This window comes from Bombus flavifrons, chromosome 2 (assembly GCF_040668555.2).
Source record: "Bombus flavifrons isolate JBK064 chromosome 2, iyBomFlav1_principal, whole genome shotgun sequence".
Classification (NCBI taxonomy): Eukaryota; Metazoa; Arthropoda; class Insecta; order Hymenoptera; family Apidae; genus Bombus; species Bombus flavifrons.
The window spans coordinates 11,318,885-11,345,331 of NC_138443.1; the positions used below are offsets into that span (position 1 = coordinate 11,318,885).

General features: G+C 40.5%; 1 protein-coding gene across 19 annotated transcripts in view; it reads right to left on the bottom strand.

Annotated features, from left to right (window-relative positions):
- Positions 1-26,447, bottom strand: part of rg (A kinase anchor protein rugose) — a 416,363-nt gene that overhangs the window by 37,077 nt on the left and 352,839 nt on the right. The gene's annotated exons all lie outside the window — the stretch shown is intronic.

Sequence of the window (26,447 nt, forward strand, 5' to 3'; positions counted from 1 at the left end):
CAAATTGCACCTTAACAGGACGGGCGACTCATTCGTTATTTATATAACCAGGTTATACTAGTTTCTGAACTTATACACGGTTGACCATGTTTGTCATCAGGCACGAAAACTACACTTGTTACGCGTAATTTTTATTAGTTCTGTGAATAACGAATTTTGTTCTGTGAAAGAAATGTTTTGAAATTCTTTGGGGATTATGTAACGTCCCAGCTATGGTTCTTGATAAATTTTGAAAGCTACATTAAGATGAAGAGGAGAAATGGAACTCAAACTAATACTAAAATTTGAAACTCCATAGAAAAGTACCATATTTTAATTGTTACAGAGTGCCTAATATTCGAACTGAGAGATTCAATTAAGTGATCTGTTTCACCGATTTAATATCTTGAAAGTATTCTTTTGTATCGTAAAATTTGAAATTCTCATAAAATACATTCTTCTGTATGAGTAGAGAATATGTTAAACTATGTAAAACTTTTCACTATGAAATTTTTACATTATCACTCATGATAAAACTAGAAATAATACTAACTATTCGAATAGTCTTGCATATGACACATATGCAATGTACATACATATATATATATGCGTAATAAGTAAAAATGATGAAAACGAACGAAAAAAATGTTATCTATTAGCCAATTACTGTCCTGTTATATTACATTATGATTTTCCTAATTTTCGTTCGTGACAATTACAAGAAAATATAGGGATGAGTATGCAACGACACTTTAAATACAACCTGTTCGTTAGCTTAGTAATCGTCGGATTAGCAAAAATTAGGATCGTAGAATGTACGAAGCGGATGTACGCGTGTAATCGATTTGCGGATGCGAACGTCCGCGTGAGTGATGTGAAGCAGCGGAAAACTGGCAACAATTCAAACAAAAATCGCTAATATCCGTGTTTACAGTGCGTGCATCAAGAAAATTTCAAATAGTCGTTTGTTACGCGTTTAATTTATACGTTCGCAAAATCCACCATAAACTGTAGGTAGCGTCCGTAAGTGTAAACGTCCAATGGAATCATATCGGTTATCGATCAAGAAATAGTCACAGTCATAGTATATTAATTAATATTTCTGTCTAATATGCAAACAGACCTGATTAATCATGGCTCGCGACTGTTACATAAGTGTTCGCCGAGTTCCGAATGAAATAAGTAAAATTACAGCAAAACCGCGTCCTTGTTTTGAAATTATCGTTGTATTTAGTCAAGTTACTCGTTGATTCGTTTCCATATTATTTTCGAATTGTTTATAAAAATCTAAACGTGCCCAATAGCTGTTAAGAATGGGAAATTGCTTTAATTTGTTCTAGTCTTATATTAAGTTAGCTTCATAGTGGATGCTTAGGGTAATTAGAAGAGAATTAAGTGATTTTTTTCGTTGGAAACCATTTTTCACGTTGAAAGTGCATGGTTTGAATATTACGTCGCATTTTTTTAATTACAAATTTATAATATCATAAACATTTTTTAGGTATATTATATGCTAATGGTATACTTTTATGTGTTTTAGAATGCGAACTAGACAGTAATCTCTTTAACTTTCTATTTTCCTAAAGACATTTTTTTTCTTGTACAAATATAGAAATAGAAAATATTTATCGCGTGTTAGATTTTCATGAAAAATTCGCGTGTCGTTGGTCTTTAGTTCAACGCTAATCTCGAGATCGGCGACATTCTAGTCAACTAACGAACGAATAGAACGCGATTGTTCGAAGAATAAGCAACCATGCGACGATTTCGTCAATTTCTAAGCATGGAATGAGAAAAAAATGATGAAATAGAAATGGAAAATACATAATTTAAATTAAGGACGAAAACAAGCGACGCACACGACAATATTAACAAGCTCCTTTGCCAAATTTACAATTTCGTAGCGTGAACATTATCGCCGGTCCGTGGTTGCGTTCGTGGATTAAATATTAAGCAGTCATGCGTGCGACAAATTACCACGGTGAATAAATTTACATATTTATCTAGTTAATACCACGACTTTCAGTAGAAGGAAAACAAAAGTTGACTGGTAAGTTCGTCGAAAAAGCCTTCAGTGAACAACGAAGAAACTCTATAAGCATGCTACAATTCGAGTGCAATTTTATTAATAAATCTTTTCCAAACTAAAAAAAACACGTTAGATCACCGTTAAGGAATTTTTCGATTTCCCCCGAAAGAAAAAAGAAATGTATTTTCTGAACTCATGTTATGTCTGGATTGTGCAGAATTATTGAATGCAGATGCAGAATACAAAATTATTTTGGTTTTCGAAATTCAATGTATGCAAGATTCAGTTTATCGAGCGGGAAATAGTATTGACACGATGATTTAAATCGTATACCTATTGAAATTCAAATTGTTCAAATTATTCCAAATTAACTCAAATCTAATTCATCAGAAGATGTCATCGTATTTTTCGAATCCTCTCAAGATCGTAGATATTTCTTCCGCAAGAAGTTATATGTATATATTCTTCTTCATCGTATCTCGTGGAGAATGTTAAGATGTATTTGACTATTTTTACGTCCCAACAAATGATTTAAAAATAAAGTGACCCAGGCCAAACAACGTTTTCTAGCGCATCCCAATCGTATTAATATTATATATTTCTTTATATATATTTCTTTTAATATAATATAATATAATCTTTTATCCCTTCTCTACGATCAAGTGCCTTCAAGTACCTTCTACGTACCTCCCCACAAGACTCCAGAACACGCGTCCTCCTTTTCGAAGCCAGTTTCTCGTGGTGAGTAAAGCACATTACGAAATTCGGCGTACTCGCCAAGAAGGAAGCGGGGAAAAAATTATGGCCGCGAAGCCGTCGAAATTATCAAAGTGGCGAGAATCGCGGAGGAACGATGAGGTCCCCACGTAAAAAGGAAAAGAAAAAAAAAACATAAAAAATGAAAGAAAAAGTAAAAGGAAGGGAAGAGGAAAGATCCAGACACGGTATGCTAATGAAGCCAGCCGTTTTCCTTGTTTTTGCCGCGATGTTCTTTGCGAACCCCGCAACAGATTCGACGCGTCGAGCCGCCTCTCACGGTCCACGATGGGCGATCTCGAGATCGATCTTGGCCGTGGACCCCCATGAAAACACTGTCTCAAGATCCGCGGAAACGGGTTTCTTGATTGGCGGTATCGATCCTTAAAGATAATCGAAGAGAAACTGAGACAAGACAACATGTGGTGGACGAACGTTTGCTTCTTTTCTTGGGATGGACGTTCACGAGTCATCCTCTTTATTTCTCTCTCGTTCGCTCGAAGAATTTTCGAAACGAAGGGAGACTACAATTAAAAGCAAATTTGAATTACGGAAGCTTAAACGAATGTCACAATATTAGAGTCGAACGATGTTTTACGGTATTAATTCATCTTAATTCTTTGGAATTTGAGTTGCATTCTACATGTTATATCTTAGTTTAAGTGGTGCGAACTGGTTCGTGTATAGTAAACTACTTTCAAAAGCTGTTTGTAGTTGTACGCGCAGTTATGTTCTCCTTTTTCTTATCTAGGTATAGAATACCGTGTTCTAATATCCTACCTAATTTCTATCTAGGCGAAACACTTCGATACTCAGGAAATCGTTAACAAATTCTACAGTGGCGATTATTTACTGACAATCTATTTGTCTACCTGTTTTTTTTTTTTTTATCAATGTTGATAAAGTCCAAGCAATCATGACACTAAAAATAGGAGTCGTCCATTTTTAACAACGTGCGATTTAAACGTTATATGCTTGTGTATTTATGTTCTTAGTTTTCTTTTTATTATTGTATGAATTTATTTTAACCTTTTATTATTACAGTTTTAACGAGCCATCCGTTTCAGCTAATTATTAATTCTTATCTTTCCCATCAAAATTGAAAATTATAATATACTGTAATTTACTTGTTTTACAAACAAGGAAACATCCAGTTACAGAGGGTTAAGGGAAAGTAGGGATAAAAAGAAGTTAATAAGAGATTTTTTTGCTGATCATCGGCTAATTACATACTTGGCCATTTTGTAATCTTAGCTAAATTACAAATAAGCTCGCCATATATAACTAGAATGCCAATTGCAGGAACATGGGTAGTATATGTTGGCAATAATTTATCCATCCATTTTCTCTGCGCAAATCGAGGATACGCATTAGCGCTATCATGATCGTTTCCACCAAATCGCACTCCACTAAACTCTTATTTATCTACATTGGAAGGAACTAGTCGATAATACCTGCGCATTCAAGGAAAAACATGCAGCTCGGTATTTTCTTACTTAAAACGTTCTGCCTAATATTCTTTTACTTTTCAAGTAATGTTGAAATATTTCAAGTTACTCTTCCTTTTAGTTTATAAGGAAAGCCACAATTATACAAGCTGTTACGAGATAATTACTAAATATTCTAAACTAATCGAAGGAAAACGAGAAAGTGGGAAATCGTTAGTTTCTTTTTTTTTCACTTCTGAGATGGTAGATAGGACATCTTAACTAAGAGCAAGATTATAATACAGGTTTTCAAAGTCAACGGAACAGAAAAAAATGAACGAAACAACTCGCGAACGCGAGGAAATTCTATCCAGGAAATATCTTTTTAACGTAAAAGAGAAAAGAGACAGAAGAGAATATATACGGGACACAAAGAAGAAGCAGAGCACAGAGGAACAGAAAACACAAGAAGAAGAGCGTAGGCAGAGAGGCCGCGGTCGCGGCTCGTCCTCCGGTTCTTCGCGGCTGGTCCACACGGCTGCCGAGACCTCCACCGCTATAAAACGCTCAGATAAAGCCGCGATGTTTATATGCGTGGATCGCAGCGAGAGGAGTGCCGTGTAGAAGGAAAGATATACCTGCCCGCGTGCGGCCGCCGACCAAATAATAAGACAAAAGCCGGGGGTGGACGACGCGGAGGAACAAGTAAAGGGCCAGGACTCGCGAATCCAGGGACCGACCACAAGGACGGGGGAACGAACAAGGAGGGAAGGAAGCCACGAGAAGAAAGCGGTGTTCGATATTATCCGAATAAATTTTCGTTTGAACGAAGAACAGAATTTTATAATATAAGATATCCATTATTAGTTCATTCAATTTCTTATTTATTTGATCGTTGTTTTTTTCATTCAATGTAATTATTTTTCGATTCATTTCGGAGAGAATGTTTGGATTCGTCGCTAACGCTAAAAAATGCTTTTCTCTGACGAACTAATCAGTGTTTTACTTTATGAAGAAGGAAATTACAAAAGCAAACGACGATAGAGCCAACATTGAGAAATTTTGAGAAAGTCAAAACACGCATCCAACATAGGGGAGTATCGGAGACAGCAAACTGATCGAAAGGGTGCGACGGGTGCGCGAACAGAAAAGAAGAGAACCAGACAGGAATGCACGGCTGAATACGCCACATTGCAGAGGCTGTAGGTAGAGCTGTGCTTATCTTAGAGGCTCTGGCTCTCATTAAACTGCCTCTCTCCGCTTCATCGGCAGCTTCGATCGATCGCACGGATCGCAGCCAACCTGCCATGTACGTCAATCTTCGTGCATATGTGCTGACGTTCGTTGACGAGTGTGTGTGGGCGTAAAAAGAAGATCGACAGGCTGATCATTCAAAGGACATGCGTCAGTTTGGTTATCGTACTTAAAATTTTGTTAACCGTCAATTGGATCGCAAGGCGCCGATAAGAATTTAGGTTAAATTATATACTTAATTGTTTTGCGCGATAAAAGTCACCATAATATTTATCGCTAACTATTGTAAAATGTAGGACACAGGTTAAAATTAAGTATCCTATACTTAAAACTTTTTACCTCTGCAAATAAACCATCGGAACAAAAATCTACTTCGCCAACATACTATATCGATGATTATAGAAAAAGCAAAAGGCACTTTCCGAAAAGCGGTCCAATGTTTCGAGATCAAAATGATCGTAGACTTATAAATTATCATGAACTTTTCTTTTAAATTTCAACATTTTCGACCATAGTAACCGCAGCAACAAATGGCATTCGATCGACGAAACGGCAGATTCCGTGAAAAGGGATCCAGAAAATATTTTCCAGATCGGTGGCATAATTATTTCAACGGGACCCGTCCATTCATTTCATTGTCCAACATGTCGCATCCTCGACATCCCCGAGTTTTATTGGCGGTCCCGGGAACGCGGTCGTGCTCCCTCGCGCGCTCGCACACACGTTTCACCCCTTTTCGGCCCTGCCGGCCAAAGAGGAGAAAAGGAGAAGAGACAAGGGCCTTACCTACCGATCGGTAACGCGATACCCCACGAACGATTCCTTTTTCTCCTGTGATGCACGCGCGTAAGACCGAGCAGCGACACGCTGAGACCGCTCGAGCCTTCGAGCCGGCAAAACGAGATTGTAAAAATAACGCGGGTGTCCCCGCTCGCACCCCCGTTCCCATGTCGCGGCTTCAAATCATGTCGAAAACAGGGGGAAAATATAGGCTTTGAAATTCGAAACTTTTTTAGAGTGCACTGTTTCAGAGGGGGAATATAAGTACGATGGGGCGGATGCAGGATTGCAGATGAATCAGGTTTTGCAGGTTCTATACGCGCGTTGATAAATATTCGCTAATTTTTGGGAATTTTTGTTTGCAAGTACGTTTACCATACGAATCGATGTCTATATATTGATTGTTGTTAGACTGCGGATATTTATGCCATAAAGTTCGGTGTTTATAGAGTTAATTAAAGAAATGGTGTGAAGGCAGACGTAACATGTGCTATAGTATTCATATTTTTACACGTTCTAGTGATTCGTATTAGAGTGCTGGCGTTTTAATAAGGAACACGATGGTTCTACTTGAAAATTCAAAGATGCTCGATGAATTAACTTGCCTGATCGTACGCATGAAATCGTATTTTGTATTTCCTAGATCGTTTCATTAGCTATTCGATGGAATTATATGTATAGCGTATAGCGACTCCGTGTTAATTTAAACGAAAATGGTTGAACCCAAAGCCAAGGAGACAGAATTTATGCAGTTCTTAATCTTGTGCAGTCTGGTGGTTTCGTTCCAACTGAGCATAAAAGGCGGTCGTCTAAGCCGATTGGCTGTTGGAAATAGAGGGATAGTACTTTTATGTAGGCTAATTAGTAAAATGGAGAATACTTGGAGTGAAAAGATTAATCACAGCGTAGTGTGACATAAAGCTGCGAGTGAAAGAAAAAATTACGAGCCAATAGATAGATAGAATTTTTACATACAGAAGGATAATCACGCAAAAAGCTGATTTGTTATTGAAATTCATGAAGCTGAACAAATTCCGGGAACTCAATTGAAAAACGTGCATATTTTGTAAGAAGTGTCTGGTCGTTTTACTATGAAAGACAGCCATTGCAACATGCAACCATGTCAACTGTATATTCAATAGAATAAATGTACCTATTCGTATACGTTGTAGCGTAATTTATTTCTTTTCAATGCAAATGCAGGCTGGTTTTGATTCTTATTCATTTATTACGTTAGTTAAGCGGCGTAGTAAATGTATCTTCTCAACGTAAGTTATTGAAATAGTTTTATTCTGAGAATGTTTTTGAATATGCATTATACAAATACTGGACCCTACTTGATATTTACGTACTTACATGTACTTCTAAGATAGCGAGATTTTAATAGCAATCGATATTAATATTAGCTACCTTCTTTGGTACTAGATGTTTGAAAGAATCGACGTCACGGTAGCGTAGCTGGTTTTGATAAAACTGGAATGTCGAAATAAATACTGTCATCGTGGCTCTCGTAGAAACCACTTTTCTTCAATGGTAATATAGAGATATAGATATCATCAACGAATTACCATCTAAACAAGAATTTCTGTTACTTGTTTTAACACTAAGCTACATAATGGGCACTAAAAACTTTGAACGTTATATACTAATTTAAAGCGAAAACTATAAATTGTTTTTCATCGTAATAGCTTGAAACTTACACTGTCACAAAAAAAAAAAACAAATTTAGCTTTTAATACACTGTTGGCCGACTATTTTATGCAAAAGCTAACAATTTATGTTGCTGAATGTCGTTAATTGCCAGATAGGAGGATAAGCACGAGTAGTAGTAGGAAATAATAAAAACTTCGCTTTATAAATTAATTTCTTTTTTCTCATCTTGAAAGAATAAAAACTATAGAACATTCTGATCAATAACGGAAGGAGATCATTAAAACTCCCTCAAAATAGGAAAACATCTCTCTCAAGCGACACTTCCTTGGTCACATGTGCGCTTTCGCCAACACGTTAGCCGATCCACTACTCGAGACCACTTACCAGCGACATTATCCTACGAACCGTCACAGCTTTATGAGCAAAACCACTTAGTGTATCGCTGGCGCAAGAGGTTGGGGTCATCGCATGCGTATGAAACATTGATGAAGTCGAGGTCGGGGTGATACGCTGCGTCTTGGACTCATGAAAATATTGTGTCACGCGAAATCCTTCGAACCGGATCGACCACGAACTGTGGTCTCTGATCGAACAAAAAGCTGCTACAGCAATATTAATAGCGACCTTCGTTGAGGGATTATTGTCACGCAATGTCTACTCTACGAGATCAACGAGATGCTCATCTCCTATCTAACGTTTTTACGTTTATTCCTCTACCAGTTCTAGCAGACACTCCGACAAAAAGATCTCGAAGAGAATTTCTATAATGCCATTGCGAATCTACGTTCTTATTGCCACGATATCTACGTTCAATTTATCTTCTTTGTACTTTGTAAAAATGGGATTTCCTAATAAGCGAATTGTGGATCTATATAGAATTTCATATTTTTATTAATATAACTAAAGACATGAAACCTATACAAAGACTTATTTCATCCGTTACATATTACAACAAGTACTTCAATTTTGAAGATTCTTTCTTATTTTTATAAACCACGCGCATCTTCTATATTTTTTCACGTTCAAAGTTCTTATAAATTCATAACAATCCGTAATCTATTCATAAGCATATTTCAAGTATCGTATACCCGCCACCATATGTAAGTACATGCCTGATGCTTAAAAAAAGTCCTACTTTAATAATCGCCACAGTCTCAGTTGCCACGCTGTTCAGAGTCGAAGGATTTATCTTAGATGTTTAAGCGGTCGATATGAATACGACCGTAAATGGACTGACTAAACGTGTATCAATACTTAATAAGGTAACCAGTTAGGTAATTTTTCGTTTATGAAGTCCGTGAACGAGTTGTTATCACCGTAGCGAACGATCGAGTCGCGATTTGGGTATCGTTCAACAAGTCCAACAGGTCCATTCGACCGGTTAAATATACTGGAGCACAAAGTATCTACAATTAATGTTGTCCTTACGATATCAGCACCGGATAGTCCGCATCATTTCGACTTATTTGCACGTTCCACCAAAAGTAACTCCCGAATGCTTTTCGACAATCTCGTCCGAGATAATCGGAAGATTCTTGGGTCTTTTAATTTTTTGCCACGCACCGGCAGATGCGAAATTAACGGGCGACTTTTTAATAAGAAACGAGGAGCACGAGAAAGGGAGGCTGGTTTTACGGCACAGATAACGACGGGCCGAGTGGGTGAGAAAAGTGTCACGGGCATCCGGTGATCTGGCTAATGTTCGGGTCCGCCGCTGAGCAGACGGCTCCCTTTGTTCTCGCCGCCTCTAAACACTGCTCCTTGCTGATGCGCTGCTCCTCCTACGCGTCCACTATGAGACGTATTAGGCTGAATGCGTTGAAAATGCGCCCCGATAAATCACAGCACCGATCTTCCGGCCAGCGACGCTCGCTTCGCGTCGAGAGTGTAACTACCCTCTTAAATCGTCGACGTAGCGCGACTGAGAGCTTTTAAGTGACGGAAGCCTCGTATTCACACATTCATGTGTTATAAAAAAGAATAAAATAGGAGGGAAGAAGCTGTAAGTAGATACTTGTGAAAGAGTCTTTAATTAAAACTCGAACATATGCTGGGTGAAAATGTTCTATCTCAGTCTTCTGGACGACGAGAATTTTGATACTCGTATTGTGGAAAGAAACGTTTATCGATGGAGTTTCTTACGTAACTTTTAACATCTTTTACTAAAAATTTGGGATAATGTAGTTGATAAACATTACCTTTGCAAGTATAAGTTTCAATCCTACTTTTTTTCTAAACTTTTGTAGAGGCAGAATGTGAGTTTATTTTAAAAGCTCCTAAAATCTAGAAAGTAAAGTATTGCAGACAAAGAGACGACAGAATGTAGATGGAGTGAATTTTTTAATTAAAAATTGGTCGTGTGATCGCCGAAGAAAGTTTGGGGGGGGGGGTTGATTAAATAATTCAGCGGCAGAGAAAATAAAGACGAGAGTATAGGAGTTTCTTTTATGACGAGAAACACTTTTGGTTATTAAAGTTTCGCAGCGGGCCACGTGTCCGCATTACTTTTTGAACGCCATCTTGAGAGAAAGTTGGCTCGTGGGAGTTATATTTCACGACGACGGATTGTGTGAATTGATATAAATGGTTGTTGCTCCCGTTAGCTGTTCGATGAATTACGATGGTCTACAAGACTCGCTGTAATTTTATGATGAATAAGAAAAATCAATAACTTCTTCTATCGAAGAATAAATAGGAAAGGACAAGAAAATCCATATGACATCGGTGAATTACTTTCGTACACACAATTTCAATTCTTTACGTTGAAAGGGGTAAGTAAATTGAATCATCCTCCCAGCGACAACCTCTGTAACATCGTTACCAGAGAAAGGGGTAGCGGACGAGCTAAGTGCTGTCCAAATATAATTTGTCACCGATGAGACAAACAAACAGAAGCGATAATTCCTCGCTTGCTAAGCACAACTTTTGTTTTCAAAACTTATCACTCTTGCAATTCTCACTCTAATTATTCTCCTGAGAAATCATTTACCACAATCATATACTCACAATCATTTACCACAAGTATATAAAAATCCACAGTCTAATAATCATCCCAATTATATATGTATTATTATCCCAAAAGCTTCATAAACGATTCTCACAAAATATTTTCCTATTGTTCGTAAAAGATCTGTCTACGGCCGATTGTTTTGTATCAAAAACCAAGAACAGATTCATTTAGCGAAACCAACATCGATTCGTTTCACATGACACGTTTTTCGATTGTAAACCGGTCCGAGTTCGGCCGAAAATTCGATTAGTTCCGGAGGCGGCGCTAGCTACGTCCGAACGAGCGGAGATTTATGTGTCAAAAGTGCGAGGCTATGGGCGGGGGTGTCGCGTGGCAAGCGGCAATAAGGGAAAATCGGTAGTCATCTAGCTTTTCCCTGGGGAGTGCACGGATGAGCTTGTGGGAACAGTGACGGAAGGAGGACAGCGTAAAACAACGTTACGGGCATCGCTCTATTTCTGGCCAAGCCATCCTCGAAGAACAAGAGGGGCAGAGGGCCGTCAGGATTGATGCGTCCTTTTGCTTGAATTATTACCGAGTCCTGCCATTCCTTCCCTCCTTTTTTTCCCACTCTCCACATCTTAACTTCACCGGTTTTCCTATTGCTCTTTTAGGCTGTTTTCACAAACAGCCCTTCAACTCGAGAAACATTCACAACGAAACTTTGCAGTCGTACTCGATCTTCCTTAATTCTCACGAATCGTCGTCTGTATTGGTTATTTACAGTCGTAACTTCGTGGCCACGACCATAAAGCTACTTTATCCGGAGCTGATTTCTGCGCGTGGATTTAAGCGAACGCACGATAGCTTTCTCGTAGTCTAATTTGGCACGTCATCCACCGTTTTAGGATAAACAATGTGATTTACTCACCGACATCGACTGAACTACCGACCTTGCTCGTGATCGTGGCAAATTGTTGCAAGAAACTGAAAGTTCGTCGATTACTCACCTGAAATCAAAATAAGAACAAAGAGGGTTAAACTGGGTGAAGAGGGTCTCGCGACAGGGAAATGTATGAAGAATTGAAAAGAATGCGACTATGCTGGGTTTATTTGTGTATCGTTAGTGATAAAGAGGGAGTGTTAATGCTATCGCTGAAGTAGTTCTCCACTACATGAACTTATCAAAGGTTATGAAAATGATACAAATCGAATCAGTACTTTGAGCGTTTTAGGTGTCCTAAAATAATTGGTTCATGTCGTTATTGCTACATGACGTAGATTTAATATAAAATAATAATCGCATTAATTCGCTTGTATTAAAATATTTCAATTCCAACTTATCTCCCCGAATCCCAAACCTAACAGAATAAAAACCACCACAACGATCTCAAAAGCAGTCTCAAAAATAACAGATTGCATAAATACGAGTAGTTATCGTGCATATAGATAAACATATACATGGAGGATTATTAATGACGCGTATCGGTAATATACCTGCGATTACGTTAATATAGGTGAATGCATTTCCGTGTCGCATTAGCAAATTCGAGTCGCGTATCAGACCGGCGTTAACAACTTTCGTCCGTTTCTTTTTCATAGGAACCGCTCGCGCGTCGTAGCGTTATCTCATCGATTCCGCTGGTTAAACTGGTAAAAATAAACTTTATGGTCGCGACAACGGGTGACAAGCGAGCAGAAAGAGAGAGAAAGAGGGCGAGAGAAGCCGAAGCAAGGTATTCGTTGGTCGTCGAGACACGACGTGGCGACGTGAATGCTAAATAGATCGTAGTGCAGTCGTTGTACGTCTAAAGTGCCCGGTTTATGGACGTTTCTCGGAAAAAATAGCAGTCACAGCGCAACGCAGCGAGGTGACCGGTAGTCGCTCACGCGCGAAATGACGTTAACAAGTTGATTCTCCGGTGTAATAACTTACTACGTTTTAGGCATTCGATTTTTCAAACGTTCTCGCCCTCGTGTAGATTGTCTCTCGCCGGTTTCGTGCCAGTCCTTTCACTTCGCCAAGCCACCGGGTGCTTTATAGCCCCGCGTCCCTTTTCATTTGCCTCTCCTCCTCTTCAACGAGAACCTAACTCCGCGTGATTCGCGTTTTTCTTAGCGTCTCAAATGCTACCTCGCACGAAACCTTCCTTGCTTCTCGGCGTTGCTCGCGGCGCCCGTTTACCTCTGTGTCGGATCAATTGCGGAACAGCCAAACGATTTACGAATAATATCCCGTTGTCACGAATTCACGAGGGAGAATATCCTCTGTGGAAATAGAAAAGACTACAATGTCGCTGTCGCGGATATCAATCCTGGGTAAATACTTTTTGAGCTATGGTCGAACGACAATAACGATTTACGAGCTATAATAAAATAGATATAAGATTTCAAGTTATAAATTAATTTAAAGAATTCTTGGAAACACAAGTTAATGTCCAAGATAATTATGTAAATAACGACACAACGAATTTTTACAGCGACAATCTAAAAATGCCAATAACCGTGTTTCGATATCTTAATATTCATGCGAACGTCTCTAATAATCCCGAGCAATAAAAATGTAGCAACATTAATAAATGCGAATTTTGAAATTCAATTGTTGCCAATACTATGACCAGTTTGTCAGCGAGAAAGTTTGCGAAGACGGAGGAAAGGGAAGAAAAAGGGAATATTTTTCGGTGGTATCTCGAACGTACATCGACGAACTGCCAACAATTAATCCGGACGGACAACGGCGTGGAACGGGACCGTAACTCTATATCACAGAGGACCCCCCTAAGTTCGAGCTTAAAGATGAAGCCAACAAGAAAGGGTGGTGGAGAGAGGACGACTAGGTTCTGATCTCGTATCGTATTTCGTGTTATTCAAATGCCAACAATGCCATTAAAGGATTTCACTGGTAATCCCTCGGCCGCAGTTGGCGGGAGCACCCGATGGTGCACGATGGCGAAAACACCCAGAGGCACAAAGAGTCGGTCGTTCCTGTACACCAGAGCAGAAACGGACGCAAACAGCCCGCAGGACAATACAACCGGGTTCTATCTGTGCTCTTTGTTCTTTCCGATCAGCTACTGCCAGCCACCCAACGTTGCTTCCACTTCCCATCCACCAGGAAGCAGACGACCTTCGCACTGCCACATGTTTTGCCGTTTTTCATGAAAACAGGGAGTTTACTGATATCCTTTGTGGGTTGTAAATCTATTCACGATGATGTAATAAGGTATTACAACAGATTCTGCATAATTATCTTTTTTACGATGTCATTGCGAATATGAGATACGTTTTTGTATTCGCTTCAGGAGGAGAGGAACGTCGTTTTTGTTGCTTTGCGAAAGATTTGTTATTTATGACGGATAGGTGACACGACAGATTTTTGTGACACTCATATAGATGACACTCTGTAGTAAAAATTAAGTGGCAAAATAAGTTAGTGAAATATTTCGTACTTTATGTCATATGTACTCTGATAATGAACGACGATTTGTTCAGTACAATAGAAATGGCTACATATTTTCTGCGTGTCAATTGAAGTTTGTTTTTTGGAACACTCGAGTTACACCATAGGGGAGAAGGCAAGTGACGTTTTATTTGAGAACGAATGTTGATGGTTTCGTAGGAGTCTCTAAAACGAAGAGGAAATCGGGATCAGATGGGGATGAAGTCATCACCAGTGGAGCGAAACAGCAGCCCCAGCAGGGCCGTTGGTTCGGAAACAATCACATTATACTTTGTACATCGAGCTCTCTGTCTATCTCTTCCACGATACCACCCTTGTTTTGGGGTGGGCCAACGTAATGTAATGATTCTTTATTCCTTTAAGCTGGAAGGACTAATGACTGCTGGACCCTTGATGCATTAATTAAGTCATTTTCAACTCAAGGATATTATACAGGGTGACCTTTAATCGCGTTGTATTCAATTTCAGTGTAATTAAGCACATATTAAAATAAATATATAATTAAAATAATTTTAAATTCAGCGACAATAACATTCATCTACCGTACTTGCTCATCATCTAAAAACCGCAATTATATATATCTAAGATACTAGGATTTTGCAAAAAATATTCAAATTAATGCTGCATGAAATGAAACATTCCACCGCAGCTGGAAATTTTAAGAGTTGCCTTAAATTGACATATCGTCCAATTGTGTTATATAAACTTAATGATATCGGTGAATGTTCAATTCGTAATAAATTCCAGGCGAGAGAAGATGGGCCAGGGGTCATTAAGCCTAGTATTATAAATGCATTAAATACTGGAAGGCGATGGGATGAGTCAGAATCCGCAGCAACGGGAAGCTGGATTTCGGGAGGGTGGCAGGTGGCGCCAATTTTACGGACCGACGGCTGTGACGGATGTAACGAGACGCAGTTCTGTGCGAGCGTTCGTCACACGTGGTCGCTTCGCTGGGCACGATGTCATGGCTGATTTTATGGGAAACGGGGGTGGATGCTTCGTTCGCGAGATCAAAAATCATCCCCTTTGGCGCTGAACCGAGGAACTAGTGCACGTTTAATGAGATTGAGAAGAAAATATCCCAGTATGGTGAATATTCGAAATCAGTTCTACGTTCACAACGATGAATATCCGGTAAATTTCGCGGACACTTATGTATAATTGTTTATTATTTAATGATACTCTTCAGACATAGAATAATTATTAGTCGGTTGAAGGTAATTTCAATCTCCTCGTTCGTTTGGATAAAGATACTAACAATTTTCAATTGCATAAGTATGTGGTTCCGAAAGTTGGGCGCAATTCTGTGGTTGATAGTCGATCGATAACAGGAATTTGTATAATCAGTAATAACTAACGCCCCGCTGTGAAAATCAGAAACAGAACATCAGATGTTGATCTTCCAGCCGTGTTTCATTACCATCGTAGCAACGAAGCTTGTAATATATATGATTAATTTGTATTTTATGTAATATATATGATTTTACCAGGCGTTATAAAAAAATCGAGATAAATATCCGTTTTATCTGATGTTCTTTTTGAATTTTTGAAATGTTTTTAAGTTCAGATGCTTGAGTTGATAAATCCCAACTTCGCACGATAAAATCAATAAAAAATTCTCAGCTCACATCCAATTAAATCTCTTACTTAAATATCGGTTGTGATAATAAGGTCTTTAAAGTATAAGAAGGTATTCTCACGCACCAAATTTATTACCAGATCTACATCCGCCGATAAAACCAAGCACGACGCTATGATCTAAAACAACTCAACCTAATTCTCATCGTCGTGCATTAGCCAAATGGAGGAAGCTCTCCAGCAAACTTATTAATTCTAAGCCCATCTCGATGTAACCTAATTACAGCCAAATGGAATGGAAAAAATATGTAAAATATATTTATCCTACTAGCCTAAGCTCGAATGCCTGAGTCCAATACTCAAAGGAACTACAAGAAACACGGGGTCTAGACTTACGGGCCTTTCTTAATAAACGCGAACGGTTGGAGACGTTCTCCATTTGGTGCATCGTTAATCATCATCAACCGACCTTCCGTTAAATGGTTCCATTTCACGATATACTTTAAAACAATCTTATCGACCACCCTTTCCTTCTCTTCCTCTCTCCATCAGGATCTACGTGACTGGCAACTGGTTGCGTGCACAGTATCATAGAGGCGCACACTTTTACCACGAGCACATAGAACCGGTAGTCCGATGGGGGCCATTGTGGCCAGGTATTCAGTCAGTTTTCTAGGTGTTGTGTATCGTTGTATAGCACAGGTATAGATGGCGCGCGTGGCTCATTAGTGCTAATGAGTAATGAGCCGATGATTAGAGGAGGCGGTCCGGAGGCGTGGCGCCACCTTGATCTCGCCGACGAAGCGCAAAGCAAACCTTCTTTGCTGCCCATTCTTCTGCCTCTTCCACCTTTTTTCCTTTTCTCCACGGCCTCGTGTTCATCTTGTTGCGCGCGACCCGTTCGCCATCCCCCTCTTCGCGATCCTACCCACGACCAGTTCACCAGCCGGTCACCGGCGAACCTCCGCAGCCTCGATCTCGGAAGATTCAGCTTCGCTATCGCGTTACCACGTTCCACGAACCGGCCTTTCGCTCGGATCTTTTCCTCGAATTCAATAAGGTTCGAATAGCGTGGGAAGTTGAATGAAATTCGAAAATTTCGTGTCGAATTTCAATCATTTTCTCGTTGCTTATTGTGTTTTTATATCCCGATTTTTTGACTGTTAGTTGTACGGAAGAACGAAAGAATTATTGCTGAAGTTAGAAATATGGTAGAAATCTGTTGTGAGTCTAACAGTTCATATAACTGGGGTTAATTTAATTAATAGAAGTTTATGAATTGCATATATTATTTGTTGTTCATAATTTTTCGTTCAAACAATGATTTCCCATTCGGATAAGTGAATTTAATCGGCTGGTGTACAGTTAGTCAGATACTAACTAAAATTTCGTTGCTGTAAACAGTTCTACTGTATACAGTTTGCTGAATGGTCGAAGCCCGAGGCGTCGAGCTCGCGTCAGCACGATTACGTCAATCCATCGCGGCTTCTCTGATGCCGTGCCGTTCTGATTAGGTCGTTAGGCTCGCTAATGCGGCCATAAAGTTTCTAATTTAACGAACACGGTTGTTCTGGTCTCATTTACGTGTGTCCATACTTATAAATTTACCACGCTTCTCACACACTATGTACATACTCTCTTCATCACTAGGAGAAATTAAATTATTCTAATTGCTAAGGATTGAAAAAATTAATCGAAAAATAAGAAGAACAAATAGAAAACAACGTAAAGCATACGTGAAACGCATCAAATATGCAATCAAGCGTTCGCCAGATTTTTGCCAGGCCATAACCCTTGATTCTAGTCGGTAGGTCGATGACACCACGCCCACTTGACCGGTCGGTTATTATTCGAGGCCGGTAATAATAACATAACGACGCACGAGAAAGTCCGTTTCAGGTGAAAAAGAGGCGGATAGAAAGGGAAAGAAAGGTCCCTGGGCCACGGAGCCGGTGTCCCGCGGCTAGTGTCAACGTTTGACTTTACGAGGGAGCTGGCAGCCACGAGAATGGGAGAAAGGCCGTGGCTTGCAGGGGTCCACCGGCTACAATGGCCACCCGCCGCGGCGAAACCAGCCCCCTCGACTCCTGGACGAGTTAATGTTATTCCGTGCCATCCATGTATAGTTGCGTTTCTATTAAATAGACGTCAATCATACGATCCAGCGAAGATTTATGCTTCCCACCGAACATCGGGGTGGCCCATCCAGAGGGACACAATTTTTAATAACCTCGCGAACCCGTGCATCCCGATGATCTGATTGCAACTAGTCTTTTTGTACGAGCGGTAGAGGAATCTTCGAGTTTGATAATTATATTTATTGCATGAATATTCGTTAACAAATAATGTCGAGTGAGTGAGTAGTAGTAATATAATTATTGTTATATAGCATACGTATTTTATACCGTAGATCTGTCGATACTTTTGTGTAATAGTACGCTTGAATTTGAGTGAGACAAAGGTGTCACATGGGGTGCGATAGTGAGGAAGCAACGATTCGTTACTATCGTATCTTATTATTTAAGACAGACGAAGATTATTAGTTGAAATGAATATTGGTTGGGACGTGCATCCATAATATCACTAAGATTTGTAATCCGCCGAATCATATTCGAAACGATTCCAGTTTCTCATCAGATGTAACATATCCCAGTAAATCGAAGTCTTCCAAACCTTTTATCACTAGCTATCTCTCTAAATTTTCTTTGTTGATCGCGATCAATAAAATACCGCGAAATTATCTTTCAGCAAATTTCATCATGGTAAACGTTTCGCTCGGCCGCATTCGGGAAGCGGCGTCGCGAAATTCACAAGGTTCAAGCCGACGGAAAAAAAAAGAGAAGGATAAAAAGTAAATAGCGAAGCGTATCTCGCGTGCAATGCGCCGGAAAAAGATCGGTCACTCTCTTCCTCCAGTTACGTGTTTTTCAAACAGGCCGCCACTGGGTCGGGGGTGATCCTCCGAGAAATACCAGCGTTGGTCCCTTTTCCTTTTTCCAAAAGAGTAACCTGATCCTGTTATTCGCGCGGCAGAGCTCACCAGCTCGAGACTGCTGCTCCTGCTATCCGCCCCTTTTTTTTACCCTCACTGTTTTCCTGAGAGTATAATATGCGTGAAGAAGATCGGCTGCACGATAAGTGAAACCCTTGGGTTACCGAGTCAAGCAGGTATCGAGGATCTACCGACGACCTAATAGAATCTGAAGTGCGTATATTATCGGTAGCCAGGAACCGGGAATCGTGATGCTACACCGCACGCATGCTCGCCAACCCACAAATATAAATAACGATCTACGAATTTGGGGACTTAAATTTTTGAATAATGAGGAAATGGGAAAGAAGCACGAATTTTTGTGCGGTAACGATGGCTTTGTAAATAAGTTTTCATTTTTTTTACTGTTTCAAAAGTTTTCCATTTTTTTAGAGGTTCCCTGTTTAATGTTTGGATTTTTTGGAATTTTTAAGTTTAAGAATTGAGATTTTACGAAGTCACATTAATATGTCTCTCGTTGGACGTTTCGAAAATCCTTAGACATTTATTTTTGCCGATTTGGTAAAAATAGTGCCAAATAACAGGAGTTTTGTATCTTTTGAATATTTATAAAACAGGGTACGTAATGTGGCAAGAAAATTATAATCGAAATCAAATGATAAACTTACATGTTTAACGTAACGGTATATTATAAAATTCTCAGGAAACTTATGATTTCGCGGTTAATTATTAATGAACTAATACGCGTTTTTTATTTTCATATAACGCAACGACAAGAAATTGAACTGAAATGGCAAATTGCATAAGCTGTAACCGGTTCTAATGAAACATTATAAAGCAATGAGAAATCGAAAAATATTTGATCGCTATTAAAGTAAAATAATGTTTTCTGTCTAATAAGTCACATAAATTTATGTAAAGATTAGAAACGTATATCTCGGACACGCTCCCAATCACAAATTCTCCAATAACATGTTAAACTATTAAATGGGAAAGGAGAGTTAACTCGTCACTTCGATTACCAACATTTAAATTTATTTACATAGAGATTCTCGGTTTTCTTAATACATAATTAGTCGTATATTAAAAACTGGGAGTAAAGTCTAGTTTCGGAATCTAAAAGAACTTTGTGATTAAAAAACAACCTAGTTAGCATGTTAAATTCCTCGTTTAACTGGATGTTTAATTTAATCCTCGAAGCATTAGATATGTGTGTATGTTGAAAAGAATTCTGTGTTATTGTAAACAAGATATATCTTCATTCTCAAAAAATTGAAATAATTTCAATCGTCGATGTTAATGACGTCTTTTCATCTTTAATTCCAAGCTTTCACAGTATGGTCTTGACCAACTTGGCTGATCGTTTTTAATCAAAATCTATTTTAAGAACACGATCTTTTAAAGATTAGTCGTCGATACATAAATTATAATAAAGAGTGATGGGATATCTGAATAATATTAACTGTGAAAACATAGAATCTTTTTTTAATATAAATTTCTATACCTGCCCGTTACGCGTGCAAATAGTTATCATGACAACATAATCCATCGGTCAGCTTTCATACCATACACCTGTTCCAAAATAGCAAACAGTAACTCACAGAATATTGAACGTCATTGCCGAGTGACGATCGAAACGTCAAACATCTCCAAGTCCATCGCAATAAATCTTTCGTACTAGCTTCCAGAAGCGAGACGAAGCTATTTCAAACTTCAAACCCACCAATAACGTTGGCCATAGCGTGGCACCTGTTGTGCAAGCTGTACATTTGCATTTTCTTGGCAATTCAACCATGCGACATCCACGTCTCTTATCGGCTCTTTATCGTTAATGACCGCTCGAACGTCTTCAGTCGAATCGATCGAATTTATTTCTGTTTTATCGCAACGACGCGAAACAGGGTTCCTGGATGAACGTGAAATATGCGCCAGATAAATTCTTCATGGGTGTAGGTTTGCTCCTTATCAATATGGCCCTTGAGGAATCGTATAAACGACATGGAACGGCGCGGAGAACGAAGCGCGGCTTGAATTGCAGATCATTCGATCGGTACGTGACGCGTTGTTTGTTGCCTCGTGGAACGTCTTATTCATCGTGACCCCACGTTCAGTCGCTTGGCCTTTTTTTCCGACGAGTCATGTTTCGTTGACGATCCACGATCGAAATGAGTTTGTCTGTCAAGAGGCAAGTCGCGCGGGACAGGATACATTAACGATTGGGAACGACGTTGTAGATTTGTGTCATTGCAACGAACGGTTCGAGGTAAGTTACGATTGTGGTAGGGATCATGTAAGTTTGTAAAAAGAGTAATCCTGTTACCGAAGGAATGAATTCGTGAAACTAATACATGATAAAGAAAGTAATCCAAAAAAAGTACGTTACTTTCCATTTTTTTATAATTCCGCTACGAATCTTATGAATTCTTGTTATACTAGGAGAAAGAAAATTACGTAACCTTTCATTCATTGATATCACTGACTTGTAAGCGTCATTGAAGAAATGCCCTTGAACGATTGTGATTTCAATTCCATATTTAGTCTCTTATAATTAATAAGTACAGATAGCAATAAAATCATCAGTATTTTCTAAGGAGCAAAGTGTCACGGTTGATCCTGCACTACACATCGATTCCCTCGGAAAGTATCGGTAGAGTCTGGTGGAAGGGCTGCCAGGTGACGGCGGCGCCTCGCAACGCATCCATCTTCGTGCTCGGGCCTGTTTAGGTCCATCCCTATGGTCTTCCATCCTCGTGCGGCTTTTGAAACACGAGGAGGCCAAAAGATGAACAAAGTCTAACTAACGATCAGACAGAGAAAGAAGGATGGGGAACTCAAACTTGGCGGTTATTTATTAGAGGACCTCGTTAAGGTCCATCCGCGTAGCCGAGTCTCCGGTCTCTGGATACGGAGAGCTGTCACACCCGCGTTATCTGACCGGACGCATTGTTTTAATCTCCCACCGAAACAGTCTCTCTCTTCTTTCCTTTTTCTCCTCTTTTATCCTTCCTTCTTCCATAAACGAACACGCAAAGTCTTCGTTCCTTCTTTCCTATCTCCTTCGTTGTCGTATTACTGGTTCCCGATGGTCCGTTTCGACGTGACTAACCTACGACCAAGCAACAGTTCCTCTCATCGGTTGTATGGCGCAAACGCGAGCTCTTCTCTTGGTAGATACGATCTCGTTGCGCCGGTTTCTTGGCCAGAAACATAGGTGCCGAGCAAAGATACGAGCCGCCGTTTGCCACGGAGATTGATCACGCTGTCGTTCGAGAGGCAAGGAAGCCACGCGATGCGGTTGCTTCGTCTGTCGTCGTCGGGTTGGTACAGACAGACACGGTGAGGCTTCCTTCTTCTCGTTTTGCCCCGCGAACCGGCAATTCGAGCGAAACCTCGGGTGAGGATCTAAGGCACATTTAGGTCTCGAGTCGTGTTTTCAGTTAAATACGGGTTTACGGGCCGAGCTGTTCACGCGAACGAACTTGGCTTCTTGCGCCGTGTTACCATTTTTATGGTCTTTAATGTAAACGAAATAACCATCCGCTCCGATTCATCACTCGTACGCGATTGTTAGCCGCGTTACAAATGATGGGAGATTATATAGAAAGAGAATATCCTCTACGGTGGATAGTTCCACGATTTATGATATCCCTTTCGTTTTGTAACGCAAATGTATTGTAAATATTTCACTGGTGTATTATGGACCACGGGGCGAAATTATACGGGGTGTTGAGAGAAAAACATTAAGGGGAATGAAAGATGCCTGATCAACATAGAACATAAGAGTGATGTTTTTCGTGTAAAATGTAACTGTATATTTCCTTTCGTGAAGTATTTACGAGCTTAATTTATTATTTCTCTGTGGACTGGCAACAATCCAAACCTTTCCAATTTTCATTTAACACATCCAAACTTTCTCGAGCCCTTCTACCTTTCATTGATAAATTTGTAGGGGTTCAGCGTATGATAGATACGTATTTCAGGAGATCGTATTATCACGGTTTCAGTAGTGTAAGGATCAATCAAATGCTTTAAACACTTGTTCCATTGCCAGAAAAGAACTCACTAAGTGAAGGCAATCGAAAACATGTATCTCAAGAGAAGGTATCCGACGATGGGCGATATCAAATACAAAACGAACGGCAGTTTCGGGTGAAAGCCTGGCGGGAACATTGCGCGTTACAAGTGTAATATATAGCTTATTATATATCACGATTCTGGTCGCGGTGCTTGGACATTTACGAGCATAGCTGAAGGCGCCTTTTGTAGGACAGCGACGGTACAATGTCAGGTGTCCCCGACGCGGTGTTTCACGTGGGCACATGCTGCCGTTGCTGTTTCACAGCGTCTTCCACCGACTTGTCAACCCATTACCCACCCGATCCTCTCTCTCTCTCTCTCTCTCTCTCTCTTACCGCTTGCTAAACACCCACGCAACAAATCAAGCGAATCTTTTAATTGCCTGACATCTTTACGACTCCTATAAAACAATGAATAGGTTAGGTTTCGAATGCTGTGGAGGGACGCGTCCCGCGGATAGAACCAATGGCTGTGTCGCTGCCTTGAATACCGGTATATCATGTTTACGGTGTCTCCGGGGTTAAGTCCTCGTTGATTCGTGAGAAGATCCTTAAGAAATCGGCCCGATCTCGGACAACGCGTATAATACGGCCCCTGGATGCCTTTCGAAGGCATTCAAGGACTCCAGAAATCCGAGATGCCACGAACCAGCAAGCAGGAAGGGCCTTTTCTTCCTCTTGTTTCTCTCTCGTTTCACGACGTTTGCGTGTTGTACCTGTTTCCAACAGCGGACGATGTTTCAGCGGTAATGGGCCTCGCCGCGAAATCGAGAGAACGTGCGTGCAAATCGAGGCAAAAACAGAGACTGCGGATCGAATATGCGTGTCGCCATATCGGTCCTCCGGAAGGCGTTTTATGAGATATCCAGGTTCAATGATACACAGATTGCGTTTTCCCAGATTTCTATCACAAAGGAAGAAAGATGATCGTCGACTCATATTGTAATAGATGTAGGTTACTAGTATTTTTGCATTGTTTCCAAGAAACCCTATATATGAAAATAGATGTTTAAGTGAAAACGGAACGTACTGAAATAATATTTCAGAAGACACCTTCTCAGTGTGAAAGATTATTAGAAAGATTAAAAGTGGTATTTTTCACCCTTCTAAGTACGCATGTTATCACTAACATAACTTGAATATCTACGTTAAATTATTGCCAACGACCTAGAAATCGTGAAATTGCTGTTCTAAACTATCGAGATAGCTCCTAAAGAAAACGCGATTATTCTTTTCCAACGTGCCGGCGGTTATATACTCCGGTAGGGTATCCCAATCGGTAGCCACGGCAACAACGACCAAACTCACCGGTATCCGCTTGTCCCGCGCTTCTTTTGCTCGTGGCGTGTAACGAAAGTTCAAGGTCAGGGAATAAATCAATCGGTTAGCGAAGGGAACCGGTTAAATCGCGTTCCACGCGCAATGATACCTACCTCCCCCCACCGCGATTAATAACCCCTCTGATAATTAATGACCGATCGCGGGACCGCTCTAAAACGAAGTATCACGTGACCGCGGCAGTGGTTGCGCGGTCGGATAGATGCACGACGATCGATCGTCCCCGCGACATGATCGATATAGAAGAATCCGCTTTTAAACGAACGCCGACTGATCATTCATCCTCGAAAGACAACGTGCCGCTGTTACAAACATCGAACGAAGGAAGAATCGCCGATTATACGACCGCGGCGCGGCACCGGTTCGCGTTGTAAAATAATCTTAAATATCGCCATTAATCACGAGGATATTTCCCGGATCGTATATGGTGTTCCTTTTCTACACATTGCGACACTGTGCATATGTATACAAAAGGGAAGGTAACATGTAACTGCGAGGGAACTTACAATCTGGCAAAGGGATGTATGGGAGAGAGAAGAATCCAGCCACGTTGGTCTTGGACATTCGCGCAAAGAAGAAAATCAAGTTTCCGTAATTCGATCGTTATGTAACGAGAATATCGATAAAAACGTTTCGAGACGTCCGGAGGAAGGGCCTATGGTCCGAGCGGTGATAGTCCCAGAGATAGTCCGGTACGCGTTCAGCTTCGTTCAGCATTATGGTTGCGGCGTCTGAGACCGCGGGGGGCGCCGGCGCCGGCGCGTAAAATCTCTGCCTTATGAGACCCCTCTCGCCTCCCACCACCACCTGTCCCCAACCACTATATACCAGGCCCCACGCCGTTCGCCAAGGAATCTCCGCCACCTCTTCTTCTGCTTCTCTATCCCTTCATCTTTCTCTCTTCTTCCTTCAGCCTTTGCAGTATCGTTCGCCCTGTTCCGCTTCGAAATACCCCGTCTCTGCGCGGCCTCTACCACGGGCTTTTGTTTTAAGAAGGCATCCCAAGGATCCCTCGGACGTGATAAATGGTACCCTTCCCAACGGGGCCTGATCGGTAACTTCACGTGCGACTATGCGGTGACACACCAGCCGCCGCGATTATTTGCCTCCAGAGAACCGGACAACTTGAACTGGCCGGACAGAGATCGATCTCTGAGATGACAAAAGGACTATGAAGTTGCACGAGATGCGACCCGTGAACCGTGATAGAGGTCTTTCTCTGTATTTTTACGAAGTTATGGTCGTTTTTTTAATGGGACTTGAATTGTTGACACGCTTTTGGATTATGTTTCGAGCAACTGTTGCATTTAGTAGATTTGATGAAGTTTGTGAGTTAGATTTCGTGTATTTAGGTTTCGTCTCCTATAATCAGTGTGTATAATCATTCTGTTTTTATATATCCTGTCTTTTTGCTTATAACAAATTAGCTATAGATTTTAGCACTCGTATAGTTAATTGTACAAATAATATGAACTCCCAGAGTTCATTACCTTTATAGATATAGGGGGGTAAATATTCTCATAATAATTCTCAATCTAAAAGACGATTTCAATTTCGCAACTTTTTTTCCGTGATTCATACACCAACTTATTCTTTTTATCCATATTTTACACTCTTCAATTTGTTCTTCGTTGTAATTACGCTTCTGCTGGTTTCCTGTCAGTATACCATGATCGATTCTTCATAGCCCGATCGAATTTTGCAGCTGGTAACATCTGTTTCATTGGGCCATTGAAAAAATCTACTGGAGTACTTATATTGCACGGGTTTTTTTCGAACAAACGGGATCGTTCTCTTCGATCCTCGCGACCGATTTCATGTTTGCGACTCCGCAACATCCTCCCAGGCCGACCGTTCGCTTGTCTCTACCGTATGTGAACGTCTACGTAGCCGTGTCCGTGCAAACAACCACGGCCCTGTGTGCGTTCTCGGGGAGGTATAATTGAATGTTTTGTATAATTAACCTGCGCCATAACTCAAGGAACGTCGCGCCTCCAGCCGCGGGCAGACCTTCCCCTTCCTCTTCAATGCACACGCACCTCCTTTCAAACGAGATATTTGTGTATTCACGGATTCGCTTATCCGCGACGCGCTATTACGAGAGGTTACTTCGCGGCGTGTCGTTAAAGGGAAAAATTGTATGGACACGGCCGAATAAAGATCGGATAATTG